Genomic DNA, 20,163 nt, shown 5'->3' with positions numbered 1-20,163 from the left:
CACCCTCCCAGCTTCCTAGGGGCAGACTGTGGGAGCTCATCGGAGGGGGCAGAGGCCCGTCAGGAACTGGCCTGCCACAAGGACTCTCACGCCTCCATGCCAATCAGCCGGGCCGCCGTCTGGCGGGGTTGGAACCAGGTCAGGATTGCCTGGCTGCCAGCCCCTGCGGAGGAGTGCATCACAATCATATCAAGCAGCCCTTCCGCCCTGCCACCCCCCCCGCATCCTTCCCACTTTCCTAGGGCTGCAAGAAGCTGGCGAAAGCTGGCACCGTTCATGCCTGCTGCCTGCCGGGCGGGCCTACGGCTTTAATTCCTGCTTCCCCCTATTCATCTCCATGGACCGGGACACAATCAACACAGGCCGGCAACACAATGCAGCCTATTCTGAGCCCAGTGACTTCAGCCCGACCAAAGCACTTCAAGCCTCAGGAGTTTCAACAATTATGCCTCACCTGCCACGGCCAGGAGCAACAGGTGCCCCCAATGCCCCGGCGATGGCTGGGAATTGATTAGGCAAGATACACCCCAATGATCCGAGCCGGTGACCCACGCCCCACCCAAACCCCAGAAACCCTCTGACCAATTGTGCAGCTGAGATCATGGCCCCCATCAGGCAGGCTGCAGCAGAGGGTCAGGTCTGGGGTTACAGGTGGAGCAACTATTAGGTATATTACGGTAGCACCTAGAGGTCCCAGCTAAGATTGGGGCCCCACCGTGCGGGGTGCTGCACAAAACCAGAGCCAGCCCCGACCCAAAGAGCTTCCGGTCCGATCCCCTTCGGAAGCGGAATAAGCTGACTCGGAAAAAGGGACTTCACTTGGTGCATGGGGAGCTACTGTGTTTTTAGTTCACACCCTACCTTAATCCGGAGTAACTTCCCCACCCCATGGGGAAACTGAGGCCCAAAGAGACACGAAGGGCCCTAGATCCCATAGCGAGTCTGTGGCAGCGCCAGGAATACAACCCAGATCTCTTCAAGCCCAGCCCAGTGCAGTAACCAGAAAACCAACCTGATGGGGAGTCCCGTCTGCCTCAGTTTCCCCACCTATACAGGGAGCAGGAGGATCCTTCCCTGTCTCCCACGGCCGTTGTGAGGAGGGCAATCGCGATCCCTAGCGCTTTTCATCATAGAACCGTCGGGCTGGAAGGGACCCCGAGAGGTGATCGCGTCCAGCCCCCTGCGCTGAGGCCGGACCGAGTTAACCTAGACCAGCCCTGACAGGGGTTTTTCCAGCTGTTCTTAAAAGCCTCCAGTGACGGGGATCCCACAACCTCCCTTGGACGCCTGTTCCAGAGCTTCACTCCCCGGAGGGTTCGGAGTTCTCCCCAGTGCCCAGCACAGCAGTGTGGTTGCCTCCCTGTTAACTCCCGTTAGCAGTCACGTTTCAAAAGAACTTTACTAAGGAGGTCAGCACCATTAGCCGCATTTGGGTAAACTGAGGCACGGAGGGGCCAGTGACTTTCCCAAAGTCACCCAGCGGAAAACACAACCCAGGTTTCCTGTGTCCCAGTCTAGCACTCGATCCACTAGGCCACGCTGCGCCTAGCACGACCCGCAACTCCTGATCAGGGTGGTACCACAAGACAAACAGCAACAGGAGAAGCAAGGGGGTTCAACGACCCGGGGAAGGGCGTGAGGCCCAGCTGCCTGCCAGCAGGGCGGCGGTGGAGGGGATGCCTGCTCTGTGCACAGAAACCAGGGTGGGTTTACACTCACTCCCAGCAGTTCCCTTGGGTCGGGTGCCAGAGTCGCATTCCTGAGCTAATTCCTCTTTCCAGATTCCCCCACCCAAATCCCCAGGCTTAAAACAGAAAGAGTGGGGGGAAATATCCCCTAATAAGGTCAAATGGGACACCCTCCATGGGCCACGTTCTTTCTGCCAGCGGCAGGCTTTGGAGCGGGAATCCAGTCACTGCCGCGTGCTCACTCCGGATTTCCGCTGGAGCGGCCGAGAGCAAACTTGGGCTTGGTTGGGAATCGGTTCTTGGGTCTTTGGTTTTCACGGACACCTTGGTCCTGGTTCTCAGTCATGCTCAGGTCCCCTTGTGAGGCTCTCCCACCCACAGGGGGCCTCCCTGGTCTGCCGGGAACTGGTGTAAGGGCCCTGCTCACAGCCCCGGAAGTAGGGGTCGATCAGGGCCGGAGCGCTCTATACTGTGACTATTCTCTGCTCCCCAGGGCCCAGAAGGGGTGCAGCATGCGTTAGAGCAGCCCTGAGGCTGCACCAAGTGGACCAGAAAGGGCTCAAAATACAGGGAATGCAAAGGGGGCCCAAAGGAATCCTGTCATCCTTGCTCCAGGCTCCTAGGAGCTGCCCCCTATGGGCCCTGGGGGGCAAAGAACAGCCACAGCGCAGTGCGCTCTGGCCACGCCCCAAAGCTAAAACTGCATCTCTCTGGATATTGTACAGCACCTGCCATATTGTCACAGCTCCACTGTCAATGACAGTGACAAAGACGAAGCAAAACCCGTCCTCCCTATTGTTCCAAACAAAGAAACCCCAAGTGGAAGGATCGAATGCATAAAAAGAAGAGGGGGTGGCGTGTGAAGATATTTGGTGCTTCCCATAAGGCCCTAGCTTCTGGAGTCATGGGATTTCTAATAAATCTAGCTTGCTTGAGTTTCTAGCCGTCATGTTTTCCGAGAAATCCTTGGAAACATGGACTGAGCATGACCCTAAGGATTACAAAAACCAGAAGGGAAGTAAAAAGAACCCCAACGTTATTGTTAGTTGGCGTTTCTACTTCTTTTACGAGGATCATTTGTCAGCCCCCAACCTAGACAGCCAGTGAGCTAGTTTTTATCTGGTCCCTAGATTTGTCCAGGTTGGGTGGCCCAACAGAAGTTAAAGATCCCACCGAGGAAGTGCTCTGCATCACTGGGACGCCCTCCCATCATCCCAAGGTGCAGTACCCAGGCAAGGGGCTGTAACACAGCTATCATATTAAATATCAGATCAGAGTCCCCATGACATGTCTCCATGGCCCCGAACTGAACATCCTCAGAATCCGTGACAGGTTTCAGAGCAGCCACCGTGTTAGTCTGTATCCGCAAAAAGAACAGGAGGACTTGTGGCACCTTAGAGACGGACACATTCATTAGAGCATAAGCTTTCCACGTCATCAGATGCATAGAATGGAACATCCAGTACGAAGATATGTATCTACATACAGAGAAGGTGGGAGTTGCCATACAAACTGTAAGAGGCTAATTAATTAAGATGAGCTATTATCAGCCGGCGAAAAAAACTCTCTACGCAAAAGAATAAATGGACACAAATCTGACATCAGGAATCATAACGTTCAAAAACCGGTAGGAGAACACGTCAACCTCCCTGGCCACTCAGTAACAGACTTAAGGGTGGCGATTCTGCAACAGAAAAGCTTCAAAAACAAACTCCAACGAGAAACTGCTGAGCTTGAATTAATATGCAAACTAGATACAATTAACTTGGGCTTGAATAGAGACTGGGAGTGGCTGGGTCATTACACATATTGAATCGATTTCCCCATGTTAAGTATCCTCACACCTTGCCAACTCTCAAAATGGGCCATCTTGATTATCACTACAAAAGTTTTTTTCTCCTGCTGATAATAGCTCATCTTAATTAATTAGCCCCTGACAGTTTGTATGGCAACTTCCACTTTCTCTGTATGTAGATATATGTCTTCTTACTATACGTTCCGTGCTATGCATCCGATGAAGTGAGCTGTAGCCCACGAAAGCTTATGCTCTAAAAAATTTGTTAGTCTCTAAGGTGCCACAAGTCCTCCTGTTCTCTGAAGTCATGATTCCTTGGAATTTCGTTCTGATGCAGAGCGAAGTTTTTCCCCCCAAAATGTCGCAATTTCCCACAAAATAGAAATCTCGGGGGCCTAACCCACTCTAAAAGCAGATCAGACCTGACAGCCAATCCTGCTCCTGCTTTAACCACTCCCCTCCCAGAGTCAGGATAAGAACCAGGATAAGGAGTCCTGACCCTGCTCTATCCACTAGATCCCCCTCTCCTCCTGGGAGACGGGCCTAGAACCCAGGTGTCCTGCCGCCCAGTTCCACCCCTTCCACCATCACAACCCCCATCCTCTATCTAACCGGCCTGTGACCTCCCCCACCCCTACCCCCACCCCTCCCCAGTCTGCCACAAGCTGACCTCCCTGTGCAGGCATGTCCATACTGCAGAAAGCAGCTGGGAGCCTTGGTTCACAGGAGTTGCCCGGACTAGAATCAGACAGGGGATTTCCGGGTTCACAATTATCCCTTTCAGAGCCAACGAGCTGGAAAGCACCCACAGACCCAGCCGTGCCTACGGGGTTCTTATTCCAGGTAGGATCTTAGCACCCAGAGGCCTCGCAGAACACAGGGCCCCGTGGCACCCAGGGCTGCACAGACAAAGTGGAGAGCTATCCAGCCTAAGCAGACAAAGGACACACTAGAGATTTGCCCAGCTGGCAGATTGTGTTTGTATCACCACCGAGATCGGGGCCCCAGTGCGCTAGGAGCTGCACAACATGGCGCCAGAGACAGACCCTCTCCCAAAGAGCTTCCAGGCTAAATAACCAAGACAGACAAAGGGCGGGAGGGAAAAGGAAGAGACCAGCGGCTGCATCAAAATACCTAAGGTCTCCTGGGTCCTATCCTCTGGTTGATCCACTCAAGCTCATTCGAACTCAATCCTCCCAGTCCCTCAGTTGTGTTGGGTCTTATAGTATTATCCCAGTTTTACTGCTGGGAAACTGAGGCACAGAGCGGTGATTCATCCAGCAAGGACCTGCCCACCAGGAAACACGTGAGACCCCAGGACTGGGAGGGAAGCAGAGAATATCCATGCCTGCTCCTTCTCTGCCCCCAGTGCCCACAACTGAGCCAGGCTGGGGGAGTGGCGCCGTGATCCCCAGCATGTCCTGCCTCATGTCTGCGCAGCGCCTAGCACCGTGCGGTCTTGCTCAGAGCATCTACCCACTGCCATAACATATGTCACATCCACACACCCTATAGCACCTCATCACTTTCTGGCAGCCCCGTGTAACCGGCCAGCGAGGAAGAAAAGGTCCGGCTGTCATTTAGCGACGCTTCCAGAGCGTGCCCCGCTCCGGACGCAAAGGGTTCTGGGATGGCGAACACTGGGGCGTGGGATCAAACACAAACTGGGCAGGGCGCCCAAAATTACCAAACACATGCAATGCACAGACATGCCCTGAACCGAGAGGGCAGGAAAAAGGGGGAAAACTTTCACTCCCAGAGGTTTGCATCCCATGATCCTCTCAAAGGGCTTCCATCGGGCCAGGGTTGTTTTACACACACACACTCACGGCAGTGTAAGCGCAGGGACCGGGAGTGACTCTCCCAGCGCCGCAAAGAAAAATCGGTGGCAGAATCAGGAAATGGGAACCAGGAGTCCTGGTTCCCAATCTCAGCCACTAGATCCCACTCTCCTCACAGAGCCATGCAAAGAACCCAGGTGTCCTGACACCCAGGCTCACCCTTGCTCTCACCACTAGACCACACGTCCCTGGGAGACACAGGAAGGGAAGTCAGCTCTGTTGACACGCAGCCCTGTGCTCTAACCACCAGGCATCACCCCTTCCCACAGCTTGGGAGTGACCTGAGACCTCCTGACGGCCCATCTCCTGCTCTCACCACTAGACCCCACTCCCCTTGGAGATGGAACTCGGGACTCCTGACTCTGAGTCCCGTACTCTTACCACTAGACCACTCCACCAAGGCAGCCCACAGACCGACGCGAAGCGCAGATCCGGTTGGGTCGGAACCACCCTGCCTCCCAGCTTGGTACGTTCGCCTTCATTCCTAATCATTGCGCCACCCAGCAGCTGGTGCACAACAGTCGCCGCGCTCCACCCCAGAGGTGGCTGCTTTCCAGCAGCTGCACACACGAAGGCAAAAATCCCTTGACGTCACGCAGAGGCCGGGGTTTTGGCTGCCGTCAGCAGAAGCCAGGTCAGAACCGGGCTGGTGGGGTTTGGCCGGCAAAGCACTTTGGCATGCTCCAACAGAAGAAACCAGATTCTGCTCCTGGAAGACGCTGGCAAACTGCATGTTGGCTGCCTCCACCGGAGGATAACAACCTACTAGAGCCGCCAGCTGCAAGTTAGTCCTTTGGCTTTAGCAGCGGAGATCTGGCGCGTTGAAGGCCCTGGGTTCAAGTCCTCCGGCTGCAAGTCTAGCGGCCTCCCTCCACCCCCGACGTGGGTCAACTCCACCGGTGTGACTCCAGATTGTCATCTGAAGTGTCCCAAACCTAACCCCACCAAGGGCTTTCAGGGTCCGAATCTGCTCCCTGGGAGAGTCTGTCCCAGAACGGACAAATGCGAACGACCTCCGCTCGTGAAGAGACCTTCCTCCGCGCGGACTGGCCTGGGCGGATACAGACAGACAAAGCGAGGGCAGAGTTGAGCTTCCCTTCCTTCCTTCCTTCCTTCCTTCCATCCACGTCTGTGGCTCCTGCTGTGGTGGCCAAGCCTGACCTCAGATGAACTCTCTTGCTCCAGCCCCTCTGGGCCGAGGGTCGCTGGGGGTCTGGCCAGCAGCATGTGCACACCCTGCAAGAAGCCAAACCAACGGCCACGGGGGGAACCAGGCTGGCGTCAGTCTTCGGAGAGTGGATCTTCAGGGCAAGTTACTCCTGCCTGCCCTAAGCGTGCTGTGCCAGCCATGGGCACCTGACCCAGACTAGTGCCCCATACCAGGGCCATCTAACCCAGCCCAGCGGTCACCCAACCCAGCCCAGTGACCGCATCCAGGACAGATCGCCCTGTCCCCATGCCCAGGGCCCCTCAGCCCGCCACCCCAGGGTCATCCCATCCAGCACCTTGCACCCAGGAGCCTTCCAACAGTCTCCCAACATCTCAGTGCCCCACGCTTGGGGCCCCCCCCCAAAGGTTTTCTGGGTCTACACTGCCCATTTGCTTGCTTTAATGATTTAAATACCAGGGAACAAGACAGACAGAGAGACGCGGTGAGACAGATTTTTCCGCACTGCTCCTGGACCCTGTTGAAAACTAGCTTCCTTCCAAGAATGGTAGCTCTTGGCACCGCTAAACCCAACGGTTAACAGCCGGCTCGGCCGTTGCCAGCTGGTTCTCTCTCTCTCACCCCCTGCTGGGACTGGCATCGCCACCCTGGCCCAGCCCGGAGTTAAAGGCATCGATTTTAAGGAATCTGAAGGAGAGGGGCCGATTTCACAGGGAGCACTGGAGAGCGAGACGGGAATACTGCATCCCGTTTTGGAGTCCCCGTTTTAGAAAGCACAAAGCCAAAACCTGGGATGGGTGCAAAGAAGAGCTGCTGAAAGGTTCCAGGTCTGGAAAACCTGCCTCCCGGTCAGGGGTTGACGGAGATCAGGCGAATGTATCCAAGGGACGGTTAAGAAGGGGCTTGGTCCTGGTCTGGAAGCAGTTCCACAGCGAGTTCGGATACCCGGGAGCGATTAAATTCGACAGACAAAAGAAGAACGGGATCAAACAGCTGAGACCACAAGCAAGACACATTCGGACGGGGATGCAAATAAGGCGCCCGTTTTGAACAGGGAGGGGGACCGACCCAGGGCCGCGGACCCAGGGCCGCGGTGGGCTCTCCGTCACTTGGAGTCTAAGTGGAGACGGGATGTCTCGCTAAAAGAGATGCTCTTGCTCGACTATCAGATAGGGGCTGGACGCAGGACTCCCTGGGTGGGGTTCTTTGGCCTGGAAAGGGGCAGATTGGATGGTCCCTTCTGGCCATAAGATCTCTGAATCATGTGGCCTGACCTCGAGCCTATCACAGGATGACGAGTTGGCTCCTGTAGACACGGGCCCCTCCAGGCAGGGCACCAGCCAGGGTTGAATCCAGCCCCTCTGCTACGTGTGCGAAGGGACCAGGACAAACCCCTTCCTTGACAGGGATCCTTCCATTCCCAAAAGCAAGGGTGGCCAGGCCAGGCCAGGCATCCTCCTCTGGGAAACGTGCAATTTGCTGGCTTGCACGGACTCAGGAGGACACAGAAATCTACTCCCATTCCTGTCCTAAGACGCTGTGGTGGTGACACTGCTCGCCAGCTGCTCGGTTGCATCCCAGAGGGGGCTGCATTACAGTGGCAGGTGAAGCAAATCCTGTCTAGAGTGGGAAGGCCCAGGTTCTCAGTTCCCCTGTCCCTGTGGTAGAAACAGGGATGGGGGGGGGGGGGGGGGGCTTTAAGTCCTCTTGGCACCTCGAGCAGCCTCAGAGCTGAGCAGAGCTGCTCTAACTCACAATTCATCTCTCTATGAGCCCAGGGGGCAGAGCATAGCCACAACACAGTATGCTCTGGCCACACCCCTGACCCATCCCCCATGGACCCTGGGCGGCAGAGAGTAGCCAAAGAACAGGGGGCCTCCAATTACCCCCTATGCTGGGGAGGGGTGGGGGGGGGCGAAAGCAGGGCCCTAACACCAACTGCACTCCCGCCAGGGAGCCAGCCACGCAGTGGGAGATTCATCTCTAGGTTCTGACCTGTGGCAGGAGCTAGGGGTGTGCGTGGGGTGCTGCCCCCTGACGGATGGAACTGGAACTGCTCCGCTGCAGGTCAGAGCCCCCTATGCGGCCAGCAGCCACTGGAGATTCCCCTTGAGCTCAAGTGGCCGGGACCTGCGTTCTTTCTCATCTTCCTCCCCCATCCCAACTTCTACTCTGACCCACACGTGTGGGGCAGAAATTCAACCTCTCGGCTGGAGCTGGCCAATCCAGGGCCGGGGGGCATGGCTAGGGATGTCACCCCAGAACAGGGGCGCCTAGGCAGCACTGTCCAAATGCCTCTAGCCTATTAGGAAAGGCCCCGGGGCATTACCCTTTTCTGCGCCCCACCCCCCCTGCCCTCACTCCAGACTGCTTCCTCCTCCTCCGGGCTGGGCCCCGCCCCAGTGCCCCGTTCCCATTGTCCCCGGTGCTGCACGGTTGGTGAAACCCAGCTCAGCTGCCCTGCCCCATGGATGGATACAATACAATGCAGAACTCAGATGGGGGAGGTCCACTTCCCAGCCACCCCATAAAACCTCGACCCTACACAGAATCCTCCCCTCCCCCACTGCCCTGCAACAAAAATCTCCCCTCACCCCCGCCCTGAGACCACACACACCCTATGCGACCCCCCCCTTCCTTGATTTAGACCCTCTCCCCTGCAAGCCCCAATTACCTCCAACACCCACACAGCCCCCCCCCGCGGCATTCAAAACCACCCTGCCACAGACCCCCCCCCCCTCCCCCAGATATCCTAGAGCCGATTTCCCACTCCGGTACACAGCCCCCTCCCCCCACCCCCAAGAGATTCCCTCTAGATCTCTTAGAGGAAATCCCCCTCCCCCTCAGTACGACCCACCCCAGCAAGGATCCCCCTAGATTTCCCAGAGCAGATCCCCCCACCAGGGCCCCCCTCCTAGATTTCCCAGACCAGATCCCCCATCTCCAGTCAGGGACACCCCCGCCCCTAGATTTCCCAGAGCAGATCCCCCTCCCCAGTCAGGGACACCCCCCTCCCAGATTTCCCAGAGCAGATCCCCCCTCTCCAGTCAGGGACACCCCCCTCCCAGATTTCCCAGAGCAGATCCCCCCTCTCCAGTCAGGGACACCCCCCTCCCAGATTTCCCAGAGCGGATCCCCCCTCTCCAGTCAGGGACACCCCCCTCCCAGATTTCCCAGAGCGGATCTCCACTCCCCAGTCAGGGACACCCCCCTCCCAGATTTCCCAGAGCGGATCCCCCCTCTCCAGTCAGGGACACCCCCCTCCCAGATTTCCCAGAGCAGATCCCCCCTCTCCAGTCAGGGACACCCCCCTCCCAGATTTCCCAGAGCGGATCCCCCCTCTCCAGTCAGGGACACCCCCCTCCCAGATTTCCCAGAGCGGATCTCCACTCCCCAGTCAGGGACACCCCCCTCCCAGATTTCCCAGAGCAGATCCCCCCTCCCCAGTCAGGGACACCCCCGCCCCTAGATTTCCCAGAGCAGATCCCCCCTCCCCAGCACGCAGCCCCTCCGGCCAGGGACTCCCCCCCCGATCCCCACTCCCCTGGAGCCGGGCTCGGGCACCCCACTCCCGCAGCTCCGGCACACAAAGGCAGCCCCTGTTCCTGCCCCCCTGAGCCGAGAAACTTTCCCGAGCCCCATGTCTCTGTGTGTGTGTCTGTGTGTGTCTGTGTGTGTGTGTGTGTGTGTCTCTGTGTCTGTGTCTCTGTGTGTGTGTGTCTCCTTGTGTGTGTCTGTGTGTGTGTGTGTGTGTCTCTGTGTGTGTGTGTCTCTGTGTCTCTGTGTGTGTGTCTCCTTGTGTGTGTGTCTGTGTGTGTCTCTCTGTCTCTGTGTGTGTGTCTCTGTGTGTGTGTGTGTCTCCTTGTGTGTGTCTGTGTGTGTGTCTCTGTGTGTGTGTGTGTGTCTCCTTGTGTGTGTCTCTGTGTGTGTGTGTGTGTCTCTGTGTGTGTGTGTCTCTGTGTCTCTGTGTGTGTGTCTCCTTGTGTGTGTGTCTGTGTGTGTCTCTCTGTCTCTGTGTGTGTGTCTCTGTGTGTGTGTGTGTCTCCTTGTGTGTGTCTGTGTGTGTGTCTCTGTGTGTGTGTGTGTGTGTGTCTCCTTGTGTGTGTCTCTCTCTGTGTGTGTGTGTCTCTGTGTGTGTGTGTGTGTCACGCTTTCCAGCGGGCGCCCCCCAGCCGGACTCACCTCCCAGGCTGTGCGGCGGCGCAGGGCGCGGCGCTCCCGGAGCCCGGGCGGGCTCGGATCCCGGCTCAGAGCGCGGCGGGCGCCCGGCCCAGCCCGTCAGCGGCGCCGCGGGAACGGCCATGCGGACGGGCCGCCAGGGTGTGCGAGCGAGGGGCGGCCCCGGCCCGGGCCGTGTGCGGGGGGGGGGGCTGCGCGCGCACAGCGACAGCGGGGGGGTGAGTGAGGGGGTGTGTGCAGCGAACAAATCTCTGTGTGTGTGTGTGTGTGTGTGTGTGCGCAGCTAATCTCGGCTTTGTATGTGTAGCTGCAAATCTATGCGTGTGTAACCACAGCTCTGTGCCGTGTGTGGCTACAGACCTCTGTGTGTGTGTGTGTGTAACTACAGACCTCTGTGTGTGTGTGTGTGTGTGTAACTACAGACCTCTCTGTGTGTGTGTGTAACTACAGATCTCTGTGTGTGTGTGTGTTCAGGATGTAACAACTTCCCCCTGCAACACACCCCACCTGGGTCGCTTTCCCTTCTTCCCAAGCCGGTGCAAGTCCCCCAGGTCGTCTTTGGATCCAGTTGGTAAAAAAAGCGGGGGGGGGGGGGGCCAGAGCCCAGCTGGGGGGGGGGGGGCGGGGGGGTAACTGATGGATGATGCCCAGTTGAAATGTTGAAGGCTGGACTGGGAGGGAGGGGGAACGGACAAGCAAAAATTCTCTCACACTTCCTTAGGGGGGGTCTAACTACACACGCACACACAGTCCATACAACCGCAGCAGCAGGATCACGCACCCCCCCCCCCCCCCCACAGAATGGGTACAGCCAGGCCAGGCAGCGGGATCTCACACACACACACACACACACACACACAGTGGGTTTAAGCCAGGCAGTGGGATCTCTCTCTCTCTCTCACACACACACACACACACACAGAGTGGGTATAGGTCAGGCAGTGGCATCTCGCTCTCTCTCTCACACACACACACAGAATGGGTACAGCCAGGCCAGGCAGCGGGATCTCACACACACACACACACACACACACACACAGTGGGTTTAAGCCAGGCAGTGGGATCTCTCTCTCTCACACACACACACACACACACACACAGAGTGGGTATAGGTCAGGCAGTGGCATCTCGCTCTCTCTCTCACACACACACACAAAATGGGTACAGCCAGGCCAGGCAGCGGGATCTCACACACACACACACACACACACAGTGGGTTTAAGCCAGGCAATGGGATCGATCTCTCTCTCTCTCTCTCTCTCTCTCTCTCTCTCACACACACACACACACACAGAGTGGGTATAGGTCAGGCAGTGGGATCTCACTCTCTCTCTCACACACACACACACACAGAATGGGTATAGGTCAGGCAGTGGGATCTCTCTCTCTGTCACACACACACACAGAATGGGTATAGGCCTGGCAGTAGGAACAAACACACACAGAGAGTAGGTACAAGCCAGGCAGCGGGCTCACGCACACACACACCATACTGAGATACAGCAGGAGCAGATAACATACACACAGAGTTTGTAGGTAGGCTTGGAAGGGTTAGATTTTGATCAATGTCAGTAACCATCAATTTCACCTTGCACACTCAAAGGGAGGAAAAAATCTTTCCCTGGGATGATCACTGAAATGTATGCAGAGGCAAAGTGAGAAAAAAAACGCTGATTGAGAACTTAGGAGAGTTGGATTTAAGGATGTTGTACTTTGATGTCGACAATTTGTGTTTTAGCGGCGATAAAGCTTTCGCTTTTGGAATATCAGCGTCAAATTAAATAATTGTCTGATCCCCTCCATCACCTGATCCTCCCCTCCCATGAGTTCCCACAACTGTGATCGTTTGAATTGGTAAAAATTGAAAAAAGACTTAAAAATAAGCATCCATATGATCCACTGAAATGATGAAAACCATCACATTCTTGCCCAGCCTAGTTCTTAGATAGGGTGCACAATTTTCTCCCTGGAGGCTTGGGTTAATTGCAACTGGAAACAAAACATTTGTAATGACTCTGCCGTAGCGTCTACAATTCTTTATTTCACACTGGTTCAAACACAACTAAAGAGACAACCTCACCCGCTTATTATTGTCCCTGCCGTGGGTTGAAAAATCCAATTTTATTTTGGCCAAAAAAAAATTCGAACAATTTTGGTTGAAATTTTTGGCCAAAACTTTCAATTTTTGTTGACGACAAAATCCCAAATGAGGCTTGGGGGGTCATTCTGAATCGACATTCTCATTGGCCATCCGAGTGAAACGTTCCTTCCTTTTTGGTTTTCAGAACATAAATTGAATTGAAAATATTGATGTGAAATGAAAAAGTTTTGGGGATTTTTTTTTTGTGTGATGAAAATTCAAAAATGTTGTCTCCGATTGAACTAAACAAATTCAGTCAATACATTTCAGCTAGCTCTAAATATCTTGGTAGCATCAAGAGGCGCTAACTGAAATCAGGGCGCCCATTGTGTCGGGGTTGCACAAAGTGACAGTCCCTGCCATGCAGGGCTTACAAACATGCAGGGGACAGAAAGGGAAACTGAGGCACAAAGCAGGGACATGACTGACCCAACGTCACCCAGCAGGCCAGGAGCAGAGCGGAGAATAGACCCCAAGTCTCCCAAGGCCCGCCCCAGTGCTCTATACGGGAGGCCACACTGCCTCCACTGGAATTTACAATCATGCCACTGAAGGCGTTAAAAACTGAAACCTGAGCAAAGCCTCACGCGGCACTGAATGGTGGCAGCTAAGGACCTCCACCCAAATCGGAGGCAAGGCAGGCAAAAGGGAGAATTGCTCTGCTTGTTTTCCAGCTGGGGAAACTGAGTCACAGAGGCGGGCAGGAGCCAGATTTCCTAGGGCTTGACCCCCACAACAAAAGTGCCAAGCACCTGACACAGTGAGCTCTATTGAAATAGAAAAATCAAGGTCCAGATACCATAGGGAGCTGGCAACAGCCAGGAATAGACCTGCCCCAGCCAGCCCTTCTTACCAAGCAGAAAGCCTTTATGATTTTTTAAGTGCTGACCACAGTTATTCTACGTCCCTGAGACAAAGCCCCCTGGCCCCTCCCCACCCAGCCTTCAGACATCCTAGCTGCCAAGTCAGCAGTGCACGGGAGAAAGGACCCATTCAGGGCTGCTGGATCACTAAACCGACATCAGCTTCCCATCTTGGGGCCTTCTCTTCCCCGGGAGGGGGGCGAATTGGCTGGCGTAGCTATAGGGGCATAACTCTTGTGTTCTAGCTCTCCCTGGTACAACTTCCAAAGTGGAGTGGTTATTCTGGAGTAGAGCGTGCAAACAAGGGGCTCTTCCGGGCTAGCCGGAGTAGCGGGATAATTATTCCAGGGGAGTGATACCCACCAATTTCCCCAGGTAGGCCAAGTTCTCACTGGGGATCCCCGGGGTGACTTGCCCCCAGCAGCTTGAGGGCGGGTTGCTTAGGATGCTTGCTCCCAGCAATTACTGGCTGATCTGCCCCCACGGAGATGGGGAAGGGGGTTCAGGGTGTGTCCCCACCCCTCCAGAGAAGATGAACGAATCATGCTTTAGCTCTTTCGCCCGAGGATCTCAAAGCACTTTATAGATTATTATTATTGATTTTTATTATGGTAGCACCTAGGAACCCCAGGTATGGCCCCAGCCCGCATTGTGCAGGGCGCTGTACATTTTCATGGCTCTTAGGTGTATTACAGTAGCACTTAGGCGCCCCAGGCATGGCCCCGGCCCGCATTGTGCCAGAAGCTGTACAAACATGGAGCAAACAGACAGCCCTTGTCCCAGTGATCCAAGCCTGCCCAGCCCCCTGGTCCAAGCCCAGGTGACAAACTCGAGCCGCTGCCTGTGTGCCAAAGTTCACACTGCAATTCTATGCCTGCTAGCTGGAGCTGAGCTCGCCCACGTCTGCCCCGCAGGGGGTGCAGCAGGCCCCAAGCTGGAGGGGAGAGGTACCCGGAGAGACAGCTGGAAGGAGCAGCTGAGATGCACAGTGTCTGCCTCTGGAAGGAACCTGGGGCGGTTTTTGGGTCAGGCTGAAGAGAATGCTCCTGGTGCTGTAAGCAAAGGGAGCTGTTTGGATTCCTTCTGCGTTCAGTCGTCCGTTCTTTGTAAATAAACAAAACTGCCTCCAAGAAATAGCCAACTGCCTCCAACTTCTGCTCCCAGCTGGAACACCCACAGGGCCCCCAGCTTTGACTTGCTGCTCTGGTCAAAAAGGCGCAAGAGCATTGTTAACCTCGTTTCACAGATGGGGAAACTGAGGTACAGAGAGAGCTGGAAAGCGGCTCCCCCCAGGTTCACACAGCAGAGCTACTTCTCAGTGCAGGGGACAGAACCCAGGAGTCCTGACTCCCAGCCCCCTGCTCAAACCACTAGATCCCACTCCCCTCCCAGAGCTGGAAATAGAACCCAGGAGTCCTGATACTCAGGCCTCCTAGAATCACCAGACCAGCCTTCCCCGTCGAACTCATGGATCATTGTTCATTGCTGCTTTTGAACCCACCCTTCAAGTAACTGGTGCAAAAGAAGAACCACCCTGGGGTCTGATTCCCTGTAGATCTCCAAGCCCTTCCCCAAAAAGATCAGTACCATTATCCCTGTTTTAAAGATGGGGAAACTGAGGCAGGGAGCAGGAACTTGCCCAGCAGAGCCAGTACGAGAACCCGTGTTTCCTGAGTCCCAGCCCAACGCTCCGTTCACTAGGCCACAGTGCCGTGCATGGGGCACCCGGCTGATAGCCGGCCCAGCCGGCATAGCTTGGTGTTGCTTGCATGCCCATGAGCTAGTTTTAAATCGTGAAGCTGGGGAAATGTCTCTGAGCTGAAGGGCAGGGGGCCGTAAATCAACCGAATGTTGCAAAATCCTGGCCCACTCTTGTCTCAGAGACTCAGTCCCGCGGGGCGTGTGATGTAACAGCCGCCGCATTGACTCAGTGAGGCAGCTCCCCACCAGCTCCCCCCTGGCTGGGTTTGGGATCCCCGGCGCTGGGGAGAACATGGGTCAGAGCATCTCCCGCTGCCGTGCGAAAGCGGGGTGGAAACTTCACAACGTGGAATCGAACCAACCCTGCTGGGCCTACGCCCTGGGGAACGTTCAATCCCAACTAGAGCTAAGCCAAGCCCACGCTACTTAGCCATGGGGTTCAGCCGGGCAACGGCTTGTTGCATGCCCCAGATTTCCTGTTAGCCCTTGAGTGTGTGGCCCCGGGGCTGTGCCCGGGGGCCCTCAGGGAGCTGGAAAATTGCTTCTCTTTAGAAGGTTAAGGTGCCAAAAGGACTCCCAGGATCGAGGTCCCAGCCCATGGGATCCCCACCCACTGCAGGGATGGATTGAGATGTGTGTGCGTGTGTGTGCATATGTTTGAATGCACACGTGTGTGCCCTTGTGCCCTGTGCGCGTGTGTGTGTCCTTGTGCCTGTGTGGGTGTGTGCATATGTTTGGCCCTGACTTCAGCAGTAAAGCTGAGTTACTCGCAGCACTTCTCCTGGGCCGGGAGCGAGAAGCCCCTGGGGGGGGGGGGGGGGCGGGGGGACGCCGCTCCAGTTGTGGGGGTAATTTACAGACCACGCCTCCCACTCTGCAGCTCCCGGTGTGGGCTAGAAAGCTCCCGCTGCCAGCGAGGGGAGGGGAGAGGAAATAATTCACAAGCTGCTCAGGGTCTCATTCATGAGGGGAAACCACCTCTTCCGGCTTGAAAGGGTACTGAGTCGCCCTAGGTCCTCAGTGGCACCATATTGAACGGCACAATATTGACCTTGGTTATACTAGTCCGTAATGGCATGATATTGACCTTGGTTATACTGGACTGTTGCCTGTAATGGCACGATATTAAACTTGGTTATATTGGTCCGTAATGTCATAATATTGACCTTGGTTACACTGGTCTGTAGCACCATGATATTGACCTTGGTTACACTGGTTCATAATGGCATGATATTGACCTTGGTAATATTGTTCAGTAAAGGCATGATATTGACCTTGATTACACTGGTTCATAATGGCATGATATTGACCTTGGTTATATTGGTCCATAATGTCACAATATTGACCTTGGTTACACTGGTCTGTAGCGCCATGATATTGACCTTGGTTACACTGGTTCATAATGGCACAATATTGACCTTGGTTATATTGGTCTGTAAAGGTCTGATATTGACCTTGGTTACACTGGTTCACAATGGCACGCTATTGACCTTGACAATACTGGTCTGTAACGGCACGCTATTGACCTCAGTTACGCCATAGTGTGCCCTCACCGTAGAATGCCGACACTGGTCTGTACTAACACACTATTGACCTCCGCTACTTAGGCCTCAAAGAGCATGTTGTTGATCTTGGCACTCTAATGACAGACAATTGTTCCAAGCTAGCATCAGCTAGACCCTGGGACAGCTTCTCCTTCTGAACCCTCCCCAAGTGCCCTGATGGGGCGACCAGTGCTGTCTTCCCCCCTAGGTCTGAAGCCTGTGCAGCTGTTCCTACACCTCCCTGCCTGCAGCCCCCTCAGGCAGGCACAGGAGATGGCCAGAGCACTCGGTGTGCCGGTTGTCGCCAGCTGGTGCATACCCCGGCCACTGCAAGTCAGAGCAACCCCCAGTCTGCTCTAGTCTGCCCTGGGGCAGAGAATCAGGGGGCTTGAAGGTTTACTGACAGTGCCAGAGAACCTGCCCACCCGGCCCAGATTCAGCTGGCCATAATGGCACCATATTGACTAGCTCACATCTCTCTACAGAGGCCCCTTTCCCAGAGTTATACTGGGTAACGTAGTTCTGCTGTGAGGCTCCAGGCTCATTCCACCCCTCGGCCTCTCTGTGGAGAGGTCTATTTACGTCTGAGGCAGTGTTGATCCCCACCCCCTCAAAAAAAAAAAACCTCTCCATGCCTCAGTTTCCCTGTCTGCGAAATGGGGGTGTTGTTCCTTCTCTCCTTTGTGAAGCACTTTGAGATCTAGGGATGATTTGTAAATTGCCTTTGGCTGCTAAGCCACTCCTATAGGCAGCATTGTGGGTGGAGACTGCCCAGAAAGCTGGGTTCTATCCCCGGCCTCGGGTAGGTCCCCTCCCCCAGCTCTGTGCCTCAGTTTCCCCTATCTGAAAAATGAAGGTGGCACCAATGACTCGATCTTTGGCACTGGGCTCCTGCACCGCGGAGAACCCGGCCCCTTTAAGGACGTTCACACTGCCCTATTGTTGTCTCCCAGGGGCACACAGGGAGCCCTTGCCAAGTGGCACCGCTGCGCTGGCCAGTTGTTGATTTCCCAGCCTGGAAATTAGCAGGCCGTGCCTTGGGAACCTTGACGCTAAGGGAGATGTCATGCCTTTGCCAGCCTCTCATTTCCTGCGTCCCAGAAAACCCCAGACTTCCTGGCAGAGCTGAACCACCCAGACGCGGTGCCATAAACCCAATGTCCCCGGGAGCCCTCCCTCTGGGAACGGGCCCTCTGCCCGGCTAAACCAATGGCCAGCCCCGCAGCCGACCCCCGCCGCTCAGGGGAGCGCACTGCACAAGCCTGGAACCTGGTTCTCAGTGTCGGTCGGCTCTGGAGTGACGACCGTTTACACCAGCTGGGGATCTGGCCCTGCCGACTCCAGCCGAGCGAGGCTGATTTCCCCCGGCAGGGGATCTGGCCCGTTTGCACAGCTGGGGCTGGCCCCTTTCCCAGCAGCTGTTTTTTTCAGAGCAGACGATATATTTGGTGATTTATTTTCTGGCTTCGATCTGAACGGGCGCAAAGGGGCTTTTAAAGGGGCCGCACCGTCTGGCCAGACCCAAGGCCTAACGCTGAGGTCTTGACTCTTAAACGGCACCAGAGATGGGGTGTCCCGTCCCCGCCAGGCTTGTGCCCCGACTTTAACAGGGCAGCACCTGATGCCTCAGAGGATCGAGGCCCTGGCTCCCACTGATTTCAACAGGCGCAGGATGCCAGGCCAGGCTCCCCATCCCGTAAGGGGGTGGAGTGCTGGTGGGGGTGGGGGGGAGGGAGCATTAATGTGGGGTGGGCCCAGAGGAGGGAGTGTGAAGGGGGCCACGGGTGGGGGGGACAGGAGGAGGGACCCAAGGGGGGAGCAAGAAGGGAAGGAGGAGCTCTGAGTGCTGAGGGGAGCAGGGAGTGCGGCAGAGGGGCAAGGGGTGTGAATGTTGGGGGGCAGAGGGGGAGGTGTGTGAGTGCTGGGGGCACAGGACGAGGGGGGTGAAAGTAGGGAGGCCATGTGCTGGGGGAGGGGTGTGAATGTTGGGGGGGTACGGGGGAGGGGTGTGAATGGTGGGGGGGCAGAGGGGGAGGTGTGTGAGTGCTGGGGGCACAGGACGAGGGGGGTGAAAGTAGGGAGGCCATGTGCTGGGGGAGGGGTGTGAATGTTGGGGGGCACGGGGGAGGGGTTTGAGTGCGGGGGGGGCTAGGTGCTGGGGGGTCATGCTAGCCCCCCATTCCTGGTGCGGCTGCACTGGTTGGCACCACAGCCCCCCGGCGCAGCCAGAGCGAGCCCCGCGGCCTTTCCCACGCCCCGCAGCCTCCGAGCGCTCACAGCTGAGCTGACAACCGCCCTGGCCCCACACTCCCTCCCCGGCCCCCGCCCCAGGCTGGGCCCACCGGGCTGCACGTCCAGAGCTGCAGCTGGACTCCCCCCCAGCCAGTGCTCCTGCCCCGCTCCCCACAGCGCCCCCTGCTGGGCGAGGCCGGGACTGGAGTAGCCAGGAGCTCCCCCCACAGCCAGCGCCCTGCCCCGCTCCCCACAGCGCCCCCTGCTGGGTCAGGCTGGGACTGGAGTAACCAGGGGCTCGCCCCACAGCCAGCCCCTGCCCCGCTCCCCACAGTGCCCCCTGCTGGGACAGGCTGGGACTGGAGTAACCGGGGGCTCCCCCCACAGCCAGCCCCTGCCCCGCTCCCCCCCTCCCAGCGCCCCCTGCTGGGAACGGAGTACCTGTGAGCACTCGCACACTGTGCTGAGCCGGGCATGGCCCCCACAACTCCAGCGCGTGCCCCTGAGTCCCAAAACAAGAGGCGAGTCGCCGAGTCCGAGCGGCCGCCTCAGCCCTCTTCCCTCCAGCCACTGCCAACGCCTCCACCGCCTCTGCCCAGCACATCGCGCCTGGCAGTGCCTGCCGTCGGCAGCACAAAGACCTGATTCTTCCTCCGGCAGGTCCAGGGAGCTGCGCTCGGCGTCTGGGAGCTTCCATTGTGCCTGCCTCCCCGAACGGAAACCGGGGGTCAGGACGCCTGGATCCTCACCCCAGCTCTGGGGCCAGCAAATTCTAGTGGCCAGAGCACAGAGCTGGGGGTCAGGATGCTTGGGTTCTCACCCCAGCTCTGGGGGCCAGCAAATTCTAGTGGCCAGAGCACAGGGCTGGGGGTCAGGACGCCTGGGTTCTCACCCCAGCTCTGGGGGCGAGCAAATTCTAGTGGCCAGAGCACAGGGCTGGGGGCCAGGACTCCTGGCATCTCACCCCGGCTCTGGGATGGGAGTGGGATTTAGTAGGTTGGGGTGTGGGAGG

General features: G+C 56.7%; 1 protein-coding gene across 1 annotated transcript in view; it reads right to left on the bottom strand.

Annotated features, from left to right (window-relative positions):
• PLEKHG2 (pleckstrin homology and RhoGEF domain containing G2) overlaps positions 1-10,782 on the bottom strand; it is a 44,762-nt gene extending 33,980 nt beyond the window's left edge. Inside the window, exon 1 of the mRNA XM_075122382.1 lies at positions 10,675-10,782. The gene's annotated coding sequence lies outside the window, so the exon portion shown is untranslated. The remainder of the gene's footprint in view (positions 1-10,674) is intronic.
• Positions 10,783-20,163: the final 9,381 nt, after the last annotated feature.

Source organism: Caretta caretta, chromosome 23, assembly GCF_965140235.1.
Source record: "Caretta caretta isolate rCarCar2 chromosome 23, rCarCar1.hap1, whole genome shotgun sequence".
In the NCBI taxonomy this organism is placed as follows: Eukaryota; Metazoa; Chordata; order Testudines; family Cheloniidae; genus Caretta; species Caretta caretta.
Note: the sequence above shows the minus strand (reverse complement) of the source record. Positions and strands in the feature narration are given on the sequence as shown.